Below are 16,412 nucleotides of genomic sequence, written 5' to 3'. Positions count from 1 at the left end.
CGAGGCAAGAAAGAGCAGCACTGAGTGGAGGGAAGATGCTGAAACATGAAAGGCAGAAGCATGTAGCTGGTACAATTCATGAACAGAGCTGCTTTGCTGTGCAGGAGAGTCAGGAAAGCAGAGCACTGACATGGACCCCTGTGGCATTAAGGATAAACCAACCCTCAGTACTGGGCTGACCCTCTGGGAGCATATGATCCACCTCAGAGGGATTTTTCCTACATGAACAAGAGAGGGTTCTGGGAAATTACTTTGCCACAGAGGGGTTCTTGCTCTTCTGTTTTTTCCCCAGTTTTGCCGAATACCAGGAACTGTGCAAATACAATGCTATTGTACTGGCTAGGGGCTATGAGGGTATAGGAGAGGAAAAGCCATACCTGCCTCATACCAGCCCTACTCCACCATAACACAATCAATGCCCACAAAAGCAAATTCTGAAAGCCAGGAATTACCTTTTATTTCAGACTTACACTTTACCATTTTAAGCCCCTGCCAACTTTTAGAATATTTTTTTTCCTTTTTTTTTGGACAAAGTGTAGAAATTTATAACTTAGATGTGAGATGGAGTGAAATGATGAGTTATTCTTGCTTGATGAGTGTCACCAGAGCATCATGCACTGTGCTAATTTCTCAGCTTGTGAATAGACATATTTAGACTGACAGTTGAAAGTGGGCTGCAGATTCCACTTAAAACATGTTTTTCGTGCTGAGTAATAAGGGCTAAACACAAACCAATTCTGGCAGTTAAACTACGCACTTAAACCTTTCATAGTGTTGTCAAACACTATAATCCTTCAAAAATCTGAGTTTGAATAGCCTCAATATTTTATTTAATGAATTTTAAATCCTGTAATTACCATAATTAAGACACTCCTTTTGGATCATGTCAGTGTGCTGCTCAAAGAGAGACAAAGCTGTAGGCGATTTTCACTAAAGATTTTCCTGAATGCAAATGATACATAGAGCTCATTTTGAATTCTTTATAATGTCATTTTGGGGAGCTTTTTTTTAAAGTGGTGTGGAAAGTCTATAACACTACCCAAGGAAAAACTTAGATGTAAAGAACTTTATCATCTCAAATACTGACTCTTCCTGTACTGGCTGTGCACCTAATATGGATGTTTTATTTACTTAAGAAAGTAATGATGCAGTGGACAGGCTGCTCTGGCCTAGGCAACACCTGCATTCACATTCTTATTTCCCTTATCCTCATTTCCTTTGGTTTTGGATTCCAGCATTTCATGCCTACTGTGTATAAAGGCACCTGGAGAGGTAGGGAGGGTTGGAAGTCGATTCTCCTGCCACCCCAAACAGAGCCCTTTTACACTCCATTTCTAAGAGAGTCCCTAATACCCCTTAGCCTTTCTCCTTCATCTCCCAGGTCCACCATCAGGCTGAGCAAATCGCTGACCTGATCACACCCCACAGTTCTCCAGATGCCATCTAAGAGCAGCACCAGGCTCTGGCACTCACTGCAGCCTGAGAACTGGAATCCTGGATGCTTTTGTGGTACTCCCTCTGGGTGGCAATATCCTTTTCTGCTGCACACAGAGAAAACAACTTTTCTCTCTGTGGACACTATACCTACACTTTCTCAGTGAGGGCCATGACCACCAACTGTGGAGAAATTCAAGTTCATAGGAGCAGGTATGATCATATGAACAGGTAGAGAATTAGGGTTGCTTGTGGCTCAGTGCTGTGGGTACTCGGTATTTAGCAGTTTAAAAGGTTTTACAGCAAACAAACCAACATCTCTGAGAGAAAATCCTACTTCATGCCCAAACCTGCAATTCCCAGCCTCCTCAAAGGCATCTCCAAGGAAAGCATATCCAGCATGATGCCCATTTGTACTAATAGCTGTTATCAGCTATACCTCCCCACGTAAATTAACACCAAAGTACAGTAGATTTTGACTGATTTAATTTAAATGGCTGCAAGCTATGAAACAGGAATTTGTACAGGAAGAAAAGGCTTTTTTCATTTCCAGGCATAAAAGGAAATAAAGGATGTTTATATTTTAGGAGGAAGGTTTCAATCAAAATCAGAGGTTGAAGGTATCAGAAAAAATGTTCTTTAGCAACATGTAGTACTGAAATTTTGAACTGGTATTCCTTCACCTGTATTCTGTAGGTGGAGGTGAGTTGTGATTTCAACCAGCTAGTGGTTTCCTAATTAAGCATAAAATTATTTAACACTTTTTTTCTTCAGTGAAGATTTGTAGTGAAGCCTGGATGAGTAAGTGGCCTAATCTCTTGAGCTTTTAGTGTCCATCTAATTCTTAAAATGCAATTAAATTTTTATACCCTAAATATATATTCCCAGCCCCTAACTCTTGAATTGTACTTTTTATTTTGATTTAAAATTGTAAACAACATAGAAATGAAAAAATGCTAGGTGAGTACTTGTTGTACTCACAACAAATTGTTGATTCCATTTTCATAGAATCCTAGAATTTTGGGGGTTGGAAGGGACCTTAAAGACAATCTAATTCCACCCCCCATGCCATGGGCAGGGACACCTTCCACTAGATCAGGTTGCTCATAACCCCACCCAAACTGACCTTGAAGACTTCCAGGTTTGCATTATCCACAGCTTCTTCTCTGGACAACCTGTTCCAATGTCTCATGAGCCTCTTAACCCAGTTTCTGTTATCAGTTTGGCTCCTTTCCTATGTGAAACCAAATTCAATGAAAGAAAAAGACAGTCAAGGTTATCATTGATAAAAACCGATAGTCTTACTGATTTAAGTGAAGTTAAGCTGAGTGTTAACCAAATACACCTCTGCCGTGAAAAGAGTGAATGATGTTTTCATTTATCCCAAAGTAGGATTTTAAAAACACTGAAGTATTTAATTCACCTTCATTTTCATCCAGAAAAATTACTTTTTGTCCGTGATTAAAATCATATACTTCAGGGTATGCTTCCTACAATATATCCTATTTCTCAGGTGCTGGAGGCAATCCCTGGGGAGCATTATTCCTTACTTAGTGTGTGCCAGACCATATTTGACACAGTCCATTACACTGACACAAGATTTATCCTTCTGATAAAAAGAAGAAAAACCTTCAGCTGGGCAAACAGACTTTGATAGCTCTTCAGAAATAAAAAATATCTGGTTTTTAAAACTCCACTAGCATTCACAAGTTCAGAGATTGTGTTTGTGGTGCCTGTGCTAACATTAAGATACCATTTAAAAGCCCAAAGAAAGGCAAATGATTGTATTAGCTGTATCTCCAGGCCAGTTATAGAGGTAGTGATTACTTCCCATATCTTTCACAGACAACAGGAACTTTGTCTGAATCCTGCAAATCAGATGCTCTAATTTAAGAGAGGGGGGTCTGTCTCTTAAGAGATCACACTGTTGAAAGTAAGTCACTGTTAGAGAAAGTATCCCTTCTTAAAGCAATATCACCCAAAAGAATCTGGGTGAAAAGCCTGAAGTGCCCAACTATAAATGAAAAAGAACAAATATCAATAACATTATCAATGTCAATTAATAGAAGAGTTGGAAAGTTGATGTTAAGAAGACCACTGAAATAGGACATTTCACAAACATTCCTAAAGTAGTTTCAATTTCACCAAAAATGGAAAATAGTACCTTTCTAAATTACTTTCTAAAGGTGTAACCTTTTTAAATTTAAGTGCACGTCTGTGGTCACATTCAAGTAAAACTGCACCATTGCACTAGGACAGAGAGCAGCGGTCAAAGCCAAAAAAGGGACATATTTGGATCAAGTGTGACCAATAAACCACTTGATTCACTGCAATTGTTTACAATTACTCAGCTAATTTGCAATTAGTTACCCAATTATTTGCATTTGAATAAAGAATGAAGCATTTTCAGACAGATCTCTACTTGAATACCCAGACTTCTGGAATCCACCTTTTTGCTACAGTCATTACTTTTCCACTATCAGTTTACAACATGATTTGTTTTCCTTTGGTGTTAAAAAGAATTCCTTATTTCTTCAGATTTCTCTACTTCTGATTTTATTACCAAATAAGAAAATTTCTTAATAAACAACAATATAGATTCATATCTTTTCTTGGAAATTGCAGACAATTCACTCCTAAATTTTAATTTTGACAATACCTTGTAAGCTTTTCATTGTAACATAATGTTTTAATCTCTAGAATAATTTTTTGTTCATTTTTTAAAAAAGAATTATTCGCAATTTTTTCAGTATCTTCTTTAAAGTGAAGATCCTGAAGCAAGATGTGGTATTTCACTAGAACTAGTCACACTGTAATCAAACTCAAAAATCAATGATTTTTGGATCTTACCTCTTGATTCAGACTAAATTTTCCCTCTAATACCAGTAGTTGTGCATTTCTAGGACACAATGTCTTGTTCTGTCTTTTGCATTACAGTTCTCTTTGCTTTATTTGAAGGGTTGTTTTTTTTTTTTTATGAAACATTTTGCAAAATAGTGCAGGACAGATAACTAGGCTACATTTCTCTGCCCTAATTAGTTTATTTTCCATTTTGCCCATCCTTTTGTGATGCACATAACTTTTCAACAATCATTCTGTATCTGTATTTACCTTTAAAAAATGTCCAACTTTGACCAAGACAGAGTTTCTTCCAACTTTAGACACTTGGTCATCTTGTTTCTCCTTTGCAGTTGACTTTTGTTTTTATTACCTGTTATTCTACAGAATATTTAGTTCATACTTCATAATTTCTGTAGAATATTGGTCTTTAATCAGTCTGGCAAATGCTTTTAAAAATTAAATTATACACATTTTAACGGATGTTGATCCCACATATATATATATATATATATATATATATATGTGACAAAATGGTTCATCTCACAGGAGCTATTTCCACAAAAGTAAACAAAGTTTGAATATGCTTCTTTCCTTTATTCATTAAATTCACAATCACACTTCACACCAGCATTTTCACTGTTTCCCCCTGAATGCTACTAAGTGCTATTAAATACCCAGTAGGGATCAAGATTCCCCACATAATTTGTTTTGGACCAGGGGAAAAGCCTTGGAAGATTGCAAGATCCTTTGAAAAGTTGGAGGAACTGGGTTTGAGTTGTAAAATGAAGTGGAAGTGAGACACGGAGAGAAAATCTCCTGTGAGGTTTGCAAATGAAAATTACTTTCTTTGGTTCTAGTTCTATATTTATGCCATTTTGACATGCCTAGCATCTTGATTATCATCTTTACACACAGTTTCACTTTTCTAAAGGCTCAATGAAATCATGCAAATCAGCTCATTCTGTGTAGTTCATAATAACACTGTACACACAACCCTTAGCTAATTCAGCTTTGTGAGGGACAATCCAAATCAGAACACAGAAGTTTTGAGTATTCACTGTTGGTTTGGATGCTCTGGATTTAGCCTCTCAAAATGGCTGGTATCCCTTGCAGCTGAGCAGAACTCCATGGGACCTTATGGTATGGATGGTTCATCACTGTCTCTTTAGGGTTTGCCTCCTTCTGGTATAGGAGACCCCCTTTAGGACCTCAAAATATGTTCAAATTGTGAAAGCATACTTCTCGTAGGCTTTTATTCTAACCTTCCCAAATATCAGTTTAAGTTTTTTAATGTAATTATGAAAACAAGTAATTCTTCCAACATCTGGTACTTAAGGCAGGCTCATGGCAGCTTGCAGACAAGGTGAGCATTAAAAACAGCTGATCATTTCCAAAGGATGCCAGTGCCTTTTTATTGCTCTTGCTCATAGGAGCTTCCAGGCCATACATGATCACTGCTATGTAATTCCCCTGCAATGACACCTGAAGGAGTATTTGTGCAGAGTCAGGCAGTAGGTGACTGCTCATTACTCCATCTCCCTCCTCATTGACCTCCCTAACTTCCTGTTGCTCTTCACTGTAATTTTTTCTTCATTTTCTCCTTTCTGTCTCTGTAGCTCTTCCTGCCAGACCAATTCAGCACCCATCAACTCTCTCCAGGGCTGTCCTGGCCAGCAAATCATTGCTTCATTCTGAGGACTTTATCTGTGATGTCTAATACCTGGCAGAAAGAAGACGCTTTCCCTTTTAAAAGTAGAATTGAAGCACAGTCCAAACACAGCTCTTAGGCACAACCCAAACCATAAACCAATCAATAGGACTCCTCATTTGTTCACATGATTACAATTAAGCATATCCCTTAATGCTTCTCTGGATGTGAGCCAAAAGACAGCAGTAAATTGAGTGGAGACCCCAGAAAATACATTCCTTTTACTGAGACAAAATCACCCTTTGTATTAGCAGATGACACACTCTAGTGCAGAGAAAGACACATAATCAAGCCATGTACAATGGGGAGTCTTTTACATCCATTTCTGAAAGTATGGTCCTTCACCATCCAATTAAATAAAGAAAAGAAAGGGAGAAATCCAAAAGAAGCCATGGCTTGGCACCTTTGCTGAAAAAAATTCCTTACTGCTGAACGTGGTGGCTGAGCTCTCAGGTTACATTACATCAAGCAAGGGCTCTCTAAAGAAACAGCTCAGCTGCATGAAAATCCTTAAAATTAGAACAGAAAAGGAGAGACAATACATTCTGAGGAAAAAAAAAAAGGAAACAAACTGAGTTCTGATAAAAATTCAAAATAAGAATTAATAAGTAAGGATACGACACAGTCCTAAGAAACAGAAATTCTGCTTTTTTTGTTTGTTTGTTTTGTTTTGTTTTTTGGGGGGTTATTTTGGGAGTTGTTTTGTTTTTGTTGTTGCTGTTGTTTTTTTTTTTTTTTTTGGGGGGGGGTGGTTTTGTTTTTGTTTTTTTGCTGTAGTATACAAGCACCTTCCAGGAGCATATTAGATAGTGAACCAAGCCTTTTGTGAGTGCTTCAGGTGCCGCTTCGTTCTGTCCTCACAGAAATAAAACATGCACACATTAATGTTCAGTTTGGTAAACTTTAGAAAAATTCTGCCTCGTACTTCCAGCAGAAAGAAAGGAATGACTAGATGGTGGTGGTGCCTGGTCATGCTACCCAGTGACAAAACTCTGCTTGGGTGCTGCAGGTCTCAGTCTTGTGTTTTGCCATGGTAATGCCAGTCCTTTGCAGCCCAGGCTGCTCTCATGGAGGTGGCACAGCAGGAGGGCTGTTGATGGGGATTTCCAGCCTTCACTAGATTCATAAAATATGGTACCAGCGGGGACTTTTCTGCTTTAAGCAGAAAAGAAACACATTCTGGGGCAGAACTATGTGGTTCTGTATTTGTGTTAGGGAAAACCAGATAAAGAAGGTGGCCTGGGGACAGATCTGAAAGTGATGCAGTATGTAATAGTCTTTGATGTCAAGGACAATGTCAACTTGGGTCAGTCAAGAGAAGAAGCTCTATGAGGAAAGCCATAACCTTCAGCCAAAAAAATTCCTATTATATAATGTAAGATTTTATTTCAATTCTTTATTTTCCAGGATTAGAGTCTAGACAAAGAACGCTTCATTCTACCTTTAAAAGTATCAGAAGTTGTCTCAGTTTTCTTACTCCCTCCACAGCTGAGATGTTTTCCTTGAGGGACATCTCTCCAAAATGCCTACAACTTTTATCTCACAAACAGCATGTTAATGCACTCATCCTCTAAATTCACTGCTTTTCCTTTCCTAGGAGATGATTTGCATTTGTCTTCTCAAAAATGTTCTTGATATTTTTATTATTTTTTTCCTTTAAGCCAGCCTTCCAATTCTCTGTGACACTGACATTTCCCTCCTGAAACAACTTTTCTGTTTTTTGCTGTCATGTTCCTTTGCTACAGCTTGCCATCTTTGTTATTTCAAAGTTTCTCCCTTCTCATTAGCCTTCTCTCTGTTCCTTACATATCTCTGGTTGCCTTATCAAAATATTGACAAAGTTATTTCCAAGAACTTGGCAGATGTTAGTGCATCCTGACACATTATTCTCCTGGCAGGCATCTACACATTTGAAATCCTTTTTTCCTATTTTCTTCCTATTTGGGATGAATCTAAGAGAGATTTCTAAAGAGCCCCCATCTCCTGACCTTTTTGTTTGGTATCTTATTATGAATCCTAGTAAAGAGAGGTCACACCTACTTACACTTTTCTTTATACAGCAGGCCCCCAGTGCATATGTGCATATATGTTGACAGAAAGTAATGTACCAAGCAATATCTTTTATCCATATTTCCATGCCAGATATCTCAAGGTAAATCAATTTACATGATCATTCCACAGATACAGATTATTTTAGCACATCTGTTGTTTTGACACTACTGGTCTTCATGTATGAATTCCTTGATTTTTTAAAATATTTTTGTCCTCTTAATCTCATTTTTTAGAGATTGTAAAATAATATAAAGGGAGACATTGCCTAAGAAATAAATTATTTTGAGCTTTTTTTAATATGTCATTGGGTAGAAATTATTTGTATTCTAGAATTTTATTTTATATTTTACTTTCATATTAAGTGAAAAATACTTTTCTGAGCATTGTGGAGAAAAGCAGAGGATACATTCATGTGGTTACACATGTATCTAAGAGTGTGGGCTGTGCATTTTGCCTGTGTGCAGTAACACTTGAATGCCCCTGTCCTTCTCTGGGGCTAGCAAGTAAATCCATGTCTTTCAGTATGTTACATGTGGGGTAGCTGACAGCAGAATCTGACCAGAGGCACTCGAGGGCTGGAGACTCTCACTCACTGCCCTTCCTACAGATCCCAGAGATGCCAAATGATGGGCCAGACCCTCAGCTGGACTCAGCACATGAGCCTCAGGTTCAGCATTTTAAAGGATGACAGAAACACTTTAAGTCAGATGAGCCCTCTAAACAAAACATTTTCTTTTCTTTTTTGTGTTTTTTTTTTTTTTTTTAATTGCTTACAGCGGCCCATGTCACACCTACAAATACTTTATATGACTGAGTCCTCTGTGGCCCAAATATGAACAGACTCATTTTTAAAAAAATCAATCAGAATGTTTTTATACTCATGTCCCATTTTTGTAAATAATTTACATGCAACCTGCTATCTTTTGCAGGATAATAACATTAAACTCTTTTAAAAAGGGTGCATTTTGGAACCGAACATGAAAGAATCAAAAACAGGTAGAAATTTGAGATCAGGTGAGCATAGCAATCAGTTTCAGGGCTGGAGATCAAAATAAAATCATCAAAAAAGGAGTCACAATGGAACAATTTTCTTCTGATCAGAGTGCCAAGAGCACAGTCTTCTTGTCAGTTATCCTAAAGAATGAGGAAAGCTCTTCTATTTAGCAAGTGGAAGAGTATGTCTGAGTAGCAGCAATCTGGCAGGGCAGAACAGACAATGTGCCCAGATGGAATTTGGGAGAGGAACCTGGTTAGCTTGTCCCAGAGTCACAGTGACTCGTGATTAATTATTTAGGATAACTAAGCTGAAGGAAAATTCTTTAGATATGTCTGGTTAGAATTTGTGGTGGAGAAACTCAGAGCTTTTAGGCACAGCTGGTATCCCTGTACAGTGAATCATAGCAGGGCAGGAGAAAATGTGTTTCTTTCTGTGTACAGGCTGATGATGTTAAAACAAAAATTAACAAGGGTGCCTACATGGATAGAAGTAGAATTCAGATTTTGGTGAAGCTCTTTGTTTTTGAACTGCCTAGCTCAAAAGAATCATTTTTCCATCTGGAGCTCTAAAAACCTAAAAATACAATACAAATGCATTTATGGTTAGTCTATCATAATTGTAACAGTAATGAAGGAGCTTCAGATACATCATATAGGCAAAAGCACTTGAATTTTCATGTTCCATTCCCTTTTGCCCTGTCCAAATAAACCTGATGACTGTATTTTAACCTTAAAAGGTATGTGTACAATATAAAATCCTTCATAAAAAAAAATTAAATTCCAAACCAACACATAACTGAATAGTTCCAGCAATAGAGCCAAGCATGTGCTTCATTGATACATCAGCTTTCTAATAAAGAACAGTTGTTTATTTTATCTTATCATAAAATGCCATTTTCTGCTGGTAATAAATAAATATTCCCTGAAAAGTTTCCAAATTGCACTTGGATAGCAGTTATTTCACAAATGCACCCAACTCATACTTTAGCAAATTTACAAAGACACATTCATGTTTTCACTTGACAGCAAATAATATTTACATACCATGTCAAGATAACTTCCTACAAACATTCTTGTTTACTAGTCAAACCTGCAGGTAAAAACTCTGTGCAAGTGGTTGGTCTGGCAACATAATTTGGCACTCTATTAACTTCTGTTTCTGCTTTTGCACAAACAAGATTTGCCACAGATCACTGGTTCAAACAAGGAGCCTAAATGAAGTATCTCAAATTAAGTTTGAATTGATTTACATCGTAAACCAATGAACCAGCAAATTTTCCTGTGTGCATTTCCATGTGCAGAACTAAAATACTTACAGGAGATACTGTCATACTGGCAATTAGGGTCATTGCATGAAGAAGACCAGTTTCCTCATTTTGCCAGAAGAAGAAGCACCTGACTCCCTCTTTACTTTCTGTTACATGCATCCAGGTTAAAAACATTCAGTTTTATAAAATTTCCTAATAAAATAGCTACATGAGGAATAGAAAATCTGTATCTAGGAAGGGACATTAATTTATTAACGTCTAGCTTCAGTGTTATAAATGCATGGCTATGGTGTTTTTAGTGAAAGGCATGTTTCTGCTTACTTTTTAAATGGAGCAATCAATCTCCTTTCAGTTCTGTCACTTAAAGGAATAAATTTAGCAGAAAAAAAAATATAGTGGAACTATATTTTTACAACTATGTAAACTAAAAATGCTGGTGTGATGCTTTGAAGCCTTCTGTGTTATTTTGAGACTATGTGTACATTCCACAGTCCAAATATCCCACTCGAATTTCATAGAAATATTTGAACTCTTTGCTTAATAAAGAAAAGCAGAGACAGGCGGTTGTTGAGGGTTTGTGCTGAGGAGAGCATGTACTTGTATGCAAGCACATGTGTGCTTGCACGTGTGTTTCTTTCTTCTGTGGAGATTATGAGCCGTGCAGGAATAGAGTGCTTAATTGAAAAGATAACAAATGATGAAGCAGCTGTTAAGTATGGCACAAAAATTGCTCCGAGCAGTTAAGGCTGATCATCATGATGGAAATAGCTTTTTGACAAGCTTAGCATTCCTGTGACAATAATTAAGAATCAGGTTTCCACCAAAAGGCTTTATAGCCAGAAGGGGTTGTAAATCAATGGGCAACATTTTTATCTTGGAATGAAAATTAATAATTCAGTGTAGAACATGCTTTCTCACACTTAACTGCCTGTAATGCCTCCTTTATTCTCCATCTTAATTCAATTAATATACCATTGTTAAAGGGGTGTTTGTCAGTAGTGATTCACTTTTGTTAAAAATTACCATAAGGAAATATGACAAAATTGAATGGTTCTTAAATTAAGCCACAGTCCAGATTTTTTTGGCAGAGGGTTGTTAGCTGTTAAGTACTCTTTGACAAGGGTGTGGATATGAGCATTTTGTATTGCACCCTTTGAGCTTGCATAAGCACATAAAGGGATTGAATAATACATGAAAAAGAAATGTAGGATTTTCTGAAGTGCTCTACATGGCCCTAACTTCTTTCTCCCTTTTAAGCTAGTCAGAAAACATATTGTATTTAATTGGAGCAGTTTCAGAACACCAAAGACTTTTGAAAATCTTATTCTTATCGAGAAGAAATAAAAAGTGTTCTTGCCTTTTTGACTATTATATGGAAATGAAGGCATCTATCAAAGCTGTCATGACACTTACAGGGAAATGATGAGACTTTGGGGAATTATTCAGACTGTTTTGACAGGCTCTACAATCTGAAAATGGGCCTGGAAATATCCTCTTGGCAAAAAACATTAGACAACATAAGCCTCCACAAGGGCAGCTTTTGTCTGACTATTGCCATTGGTGTTTTCATCTTCAGTTGTAACAGAGATGATTAAAAAAAAAAAAAAAAAAAAAAAGTGCTGGAATTAGTGTTTCATTTCTTTCAGGACTCAAATATTTTCCCATTATTTCCCATTTCTTCTGTGGCCCTGAGAAGTGCATCCTGATTTCTTTTGCTGAGTCATTCTTTAAATAAGATAATATTTGGTGAAACACCAGAAGTGTGAGAGCAAAGCTTCTTTGCTTAAATGAGTCCTATAATGTTGCATCACTCAATGTAAATTCATTATGGTACTCACCTTTTAAGCAAATATGATCTGCTGGCCGATTAGGAGAATTTCTTAGAGAGCAAGAGGTGCAATTCCTTTGATTCTTTTTTGTTATCTCATGGGTGTTTCTGCTGCAGCCAAGCACTAAAAGAGGCACTGGTGAGTCACAAAAAATGCCCTCTCTACTTATTAGAGAATTAATTGCCTTATAAAACCTCTTAACCTTATATCAGCTTGAGCTAATGTTGACTCTACTCACAACACATGAAGTTATGGAGGACAAGCAGAGCCATGGATTCTTGTTCTTGCCCCGAAAATACTCTTATCCTTCTGCCTCCTAAAATGTTTGTTTCCTGAGAAGATTGTTCAGTGCCCTAGCACAGGAGGAGAGGTCCACATCCCTTCTCATTTCTGGATGTTCAGTGGTAAGCCTAGCACCAACACCAGCCTCTGAGTTGCTACTCTTTGCCATCAGGAGATTGTAACTGACTCATGCTTTTAAAAGAGAGAGAGTACGTGCTATTCCATGGCAAACTGATATTGTGGAAGGAGAATAAAGCTACCATGCCATGTTCTGAAAATGCTCCAGGTGAAATAAACTCCAGAGTTGTTTGGGTTTCCATATTTGAACTAGGAAGTAAATTTAACCACCTAAGGAAACCTATTGTGTTTCTCCTCCCTGTAATCTGATGTCTTATTTGCACATTAATATATGTCATTTGCATGAAGAGCTATCACTTAAACTTCAAGATATCACAAGTAATCAAACTTATCCACAATTCCCATTTCATCTATCAACACCTTCTGGGGTAGGGGTCACTGTGGTGTTGGAAGAGGCCTCTGTGCTAGAATTCCTTTTTTTTTTAATGAAACCTATGGTACAATGGAAATAATAATGCCAACTATCAACCCCAGAATGTGTCTTTCTGTACTGCCTGAATTTTGAATTTGAAAATCCTTTTGTCCTTTCCTATCCTATTTTCCACCTCACCGACCACCAACATTTCTTCTGCATTGACTATTCTAAACAATTAGCTGAGAAGCATTCCTTGCACATACCTCACCAACCCAACACCTTCACTCAATTAGGATATTGCTTCCTCTTCAATCAACATGACTTGTTTCTGTAGGACTGCCCATAAAGAAGACGCCTTCCAAGAAAACTGAGACTGCCTGGAGCTCGCCCTGAGATAATCCTCCTTTGTTCATCAGCTGCTTCATCCATTTTGAGGAGACAGTTGGGAAGGAAACAAGGAGAGCACGTGTGTAGATCAACACAGCTTTTAAAACATGGAAATGTCAGGATTTGACTTCATGTTTAAGTGGACAAAAATCTTTAACTTCTTTGCCACTTTGTGAGCTTGTTAATACAACAGATTAATGGCTTCTGCACTGACTCATGGTTTTATTCTCAGTGTCAGGCCAGAAAATGAAAGAGAAATAAACCACCCAGAAAAGATCAGATAATTTCTGGTAGACAAAAAAAAGCCACAAACAAACATGTGAAATTCAAAGAAAATTCATCTATTGTTAGTCCAGGCTGTTAGTGCCTGCTGCCATTCAGTCCAGTTGGAGGGAGCAGAAGACTTGCATGAATCACATATTAGGACAATATGTTTAATGCAGAGCCAGAGCAGAATGTTTCTGGCATTTTTTAATGGATACAATAATGTTGCATCACAAATCTGTCCTTGAGTTTTTCTTTCAAGGGAACTGCCCTGGAGTTAGTTGCAAAAAAATCAGTGGTCTGGAAATTATGTAATTTAAACATGTTTACCTCAGTGTGTGCCAGTATTTGCAGCTGTCGAAGTGAGCAAGGCCTTGTCCTACTGAGGCTAATTCCCCTAAATTAAAAACTGCTTCTGTTCCATGCACCCCCATACATGTGTAGCCTTTGCCAACCAAACATGGGAATTTAGAGCATTTTATAAATACTTGCAAATAAAGAGAGGTAAAGATGTTCAGTGGAAGAGTTCTTTACCAAAATTAATTAATTTGACATTATTTTCAGGAATGTAATCCAATTTTGAACAGGGAAAAGTGGAAGCATTTCATTATCTTTTGGAATTATATAAAAAATTAGTAAATTACTCAAAATCTATATTTAAAAATAATTTAAATTAAACCTGTGGGTTGTAAAACTTAAATGGAGCATTTAAGTACCTTCACTCATTCTCTTGATATTTAACAAGACCTTACAGCTATTGAAATTTTCTTAGTTTGGCTGGTCTAATAACTGAAAATGTTAAAAGAAAATCACATCAGAAATTAAAGATTTTCAACTATTTTCAATGAATCAGGAGATAAGTTGGTAGAGTTAAAATAAGTTCCTATACTTCAGATTGATTCTGTAATAATGTGTAAAATAATCCTGATCCAAGTTGTACAGAAGGTCAAAGCATTCCTGTCTGGTTTTTCATAATTATTGATACCAAAGGATTGTTTTCTTATTCTACATTCATGCAATATATGAAATTGCAGACACCATGTACTACCTATAGAAGCTGATAGTGATATTTATATAAAACCACTGTACGTCACCTGTTCCTGTTCACAATTTACAGTGAAAATTCACCAGCAGAGATGAACCACCATCAGTGTTCAGTGTATCACCAAGCACAAGGGTTCTAATGAACAAAAAACTATACACTACTGTGTGCACAAGCACAAAATGCAGCTAAATAATATATTTGTGGTGTGAAATAGGACAATAGAAAGTTTACCTGGACAGTAGCTTGTAGCTACATTTTGTATTGCACTGACTCAACTCCTTGCTGATTTTATTCCCACAGAGAGGGTCTCATGATCCAGCCCTCTTTAAAATGAAAAAAACTCCAGATGTCTAAGACTAGAAAATAAACTGATATGCTTGCAGTAGAAATTTATGAAGAGACCATGTTGATCTGAAGAAATGAAAAAGAAGGGATTCAAAAAGGATTTTTCACTCCTGCTGATAACACAGAAATCCATAAATGTGGCTTTTCTGTGTGACAAAGTGATATGCAATATTCACTGTGGTTTCACACAGTTGGGTCAATAAACTTCCATTAAGTATGGACAAGCTGTCAAAGTGACCCACTGCCCTCAGTTCTGCAGTATGACTTGGCCTTAGCTGTCCATATTAATATGAATTTTAACCCTTTGGTTTGGCATTTTAATTCTTCATCCATTAGTCTCACATTTCTGTATTATCAGTTAGTACTATTGATTTTAAAGAATACATACAGTCAATTTGCACACATGTATTTGCAAAGGTCAGCAGAGGACATAAATGTGATTTCTGTAAGAGATTCAGACATTGCTTCCTGATGATTTTTATTATCTGTCCTTCTGGCCAAGGTTATTTTTTGCAAGTGGAAGTAGTACTTACCACAACTGAAGAATCACTAGATGTCCTTGCAGTCTGAATTTTTAAGGGTTCATTTGTGAGGCTTTTTTACCAGATGTGTCTAAATAGAGGCTCTGCAAGTCCAGAAGTACTTTTCTTCAGGCTGAGCTTCTCCTGAGGTCATTGCCACACATCTCAGCTGCCTGTATTTGTTGGAACATGGAACACTCTTAATTGGCACGCAGAAATTAGTGGAAGCAGAGCAAGAGTCTGAGTCTCATCCCTCACAGACCTGAACATACTTTATGTTTAAAGCATACAGATAAAAGAACAAAAATTTAAGCTTTTGCATGACTAAAATAAACCCTGCCCACACTTTTTTCTTTTTCTTTCTTTTTTAGTCAGATGGAAACCAGGCAGTAGAGATGGATTTTACATTTGACTGAAATACCAATGCTGCAGTTCCACTGCTCCCAGGAGGGTGAATTCAAAGCCAAGTCCTCTGGATGTTAAAAAACCTTCAGCCTCCTTTTCCTCATTTTTTTTACCCTTTTGGTAGAAAATGCTATTGTTTATTGTTCCTGGTATACAACCTTTCTGTCTAAGATCTTACTAATGGGGAGAGAAGAGATTTCTCCCAATATTTAGTATCTTAGCTTCTAGACACCTCTGCCACTCATAGGGATTATATTGTGTTACATTTTTTTGTGGTGTTACCTGAGTCACATTTGCTACTTGAAGACTCCAGAGAAATCTCATTAAGGAGTGTTTACTACTGGTTTCTTCTTCCTACTTTTTTTCAGTACTCATTTTCCCTCATTTTAGAGTTTCTGTTGTACTGTCCCAGGACACAGTTCCTCAACCACTTGTTATTTACACATGGGAGGGACTTAACTGGGGATCAGCTACCGAAGGGAAAATGGCTTTTCATACTTCCTAGTCCTCTAATCCACCTAAGCACCTTCTATCCATGGTCC

At 37.2% G+C, this 16,412-nt stretch overlaps 1 long non-coding RNA gene across 1 annotated transcript; it reads right to left on the bottom strand.

The window, feature by feature from the left end:
• Positions 1 to 1,439: 1,439 nt before the first annotated feature.
• Positions 1,440 to 3,672, bottom strand: LOC136359917 (uncharacterized). The gene is made up of 3 exons (XR_010743379.1): positions 3,612 to 3,672; positions 2,561 to 2,668; positions 1,440 to 1,541 (listed from the first exon to the last, which is right to left on the bottom strand). It is a non-coding gene; the product is annotated as an uncharacterized lncRNA (long non-coding RNA).
• Positions 3,673 to 16,412: the final 12,740 nt, after the last annotated feature.

This window comes from Sylvia atricapilla, chromosome 4 (assembly GCF_009819655.1).
Source record: "Sylvia atricapilla isolate bSylAtr1 chromosome 4, bSylAtr1.pri, whole genome shotgun sequence".
NCBI lineage: Eukaryota > Metazoa > Chordata > Aves > Passeriformes > Sylviidae > Sylvia > Sylvia atricapilla.
This window is presented reverse-complemented; position numbering and strand designations above follow the sequence as displayed.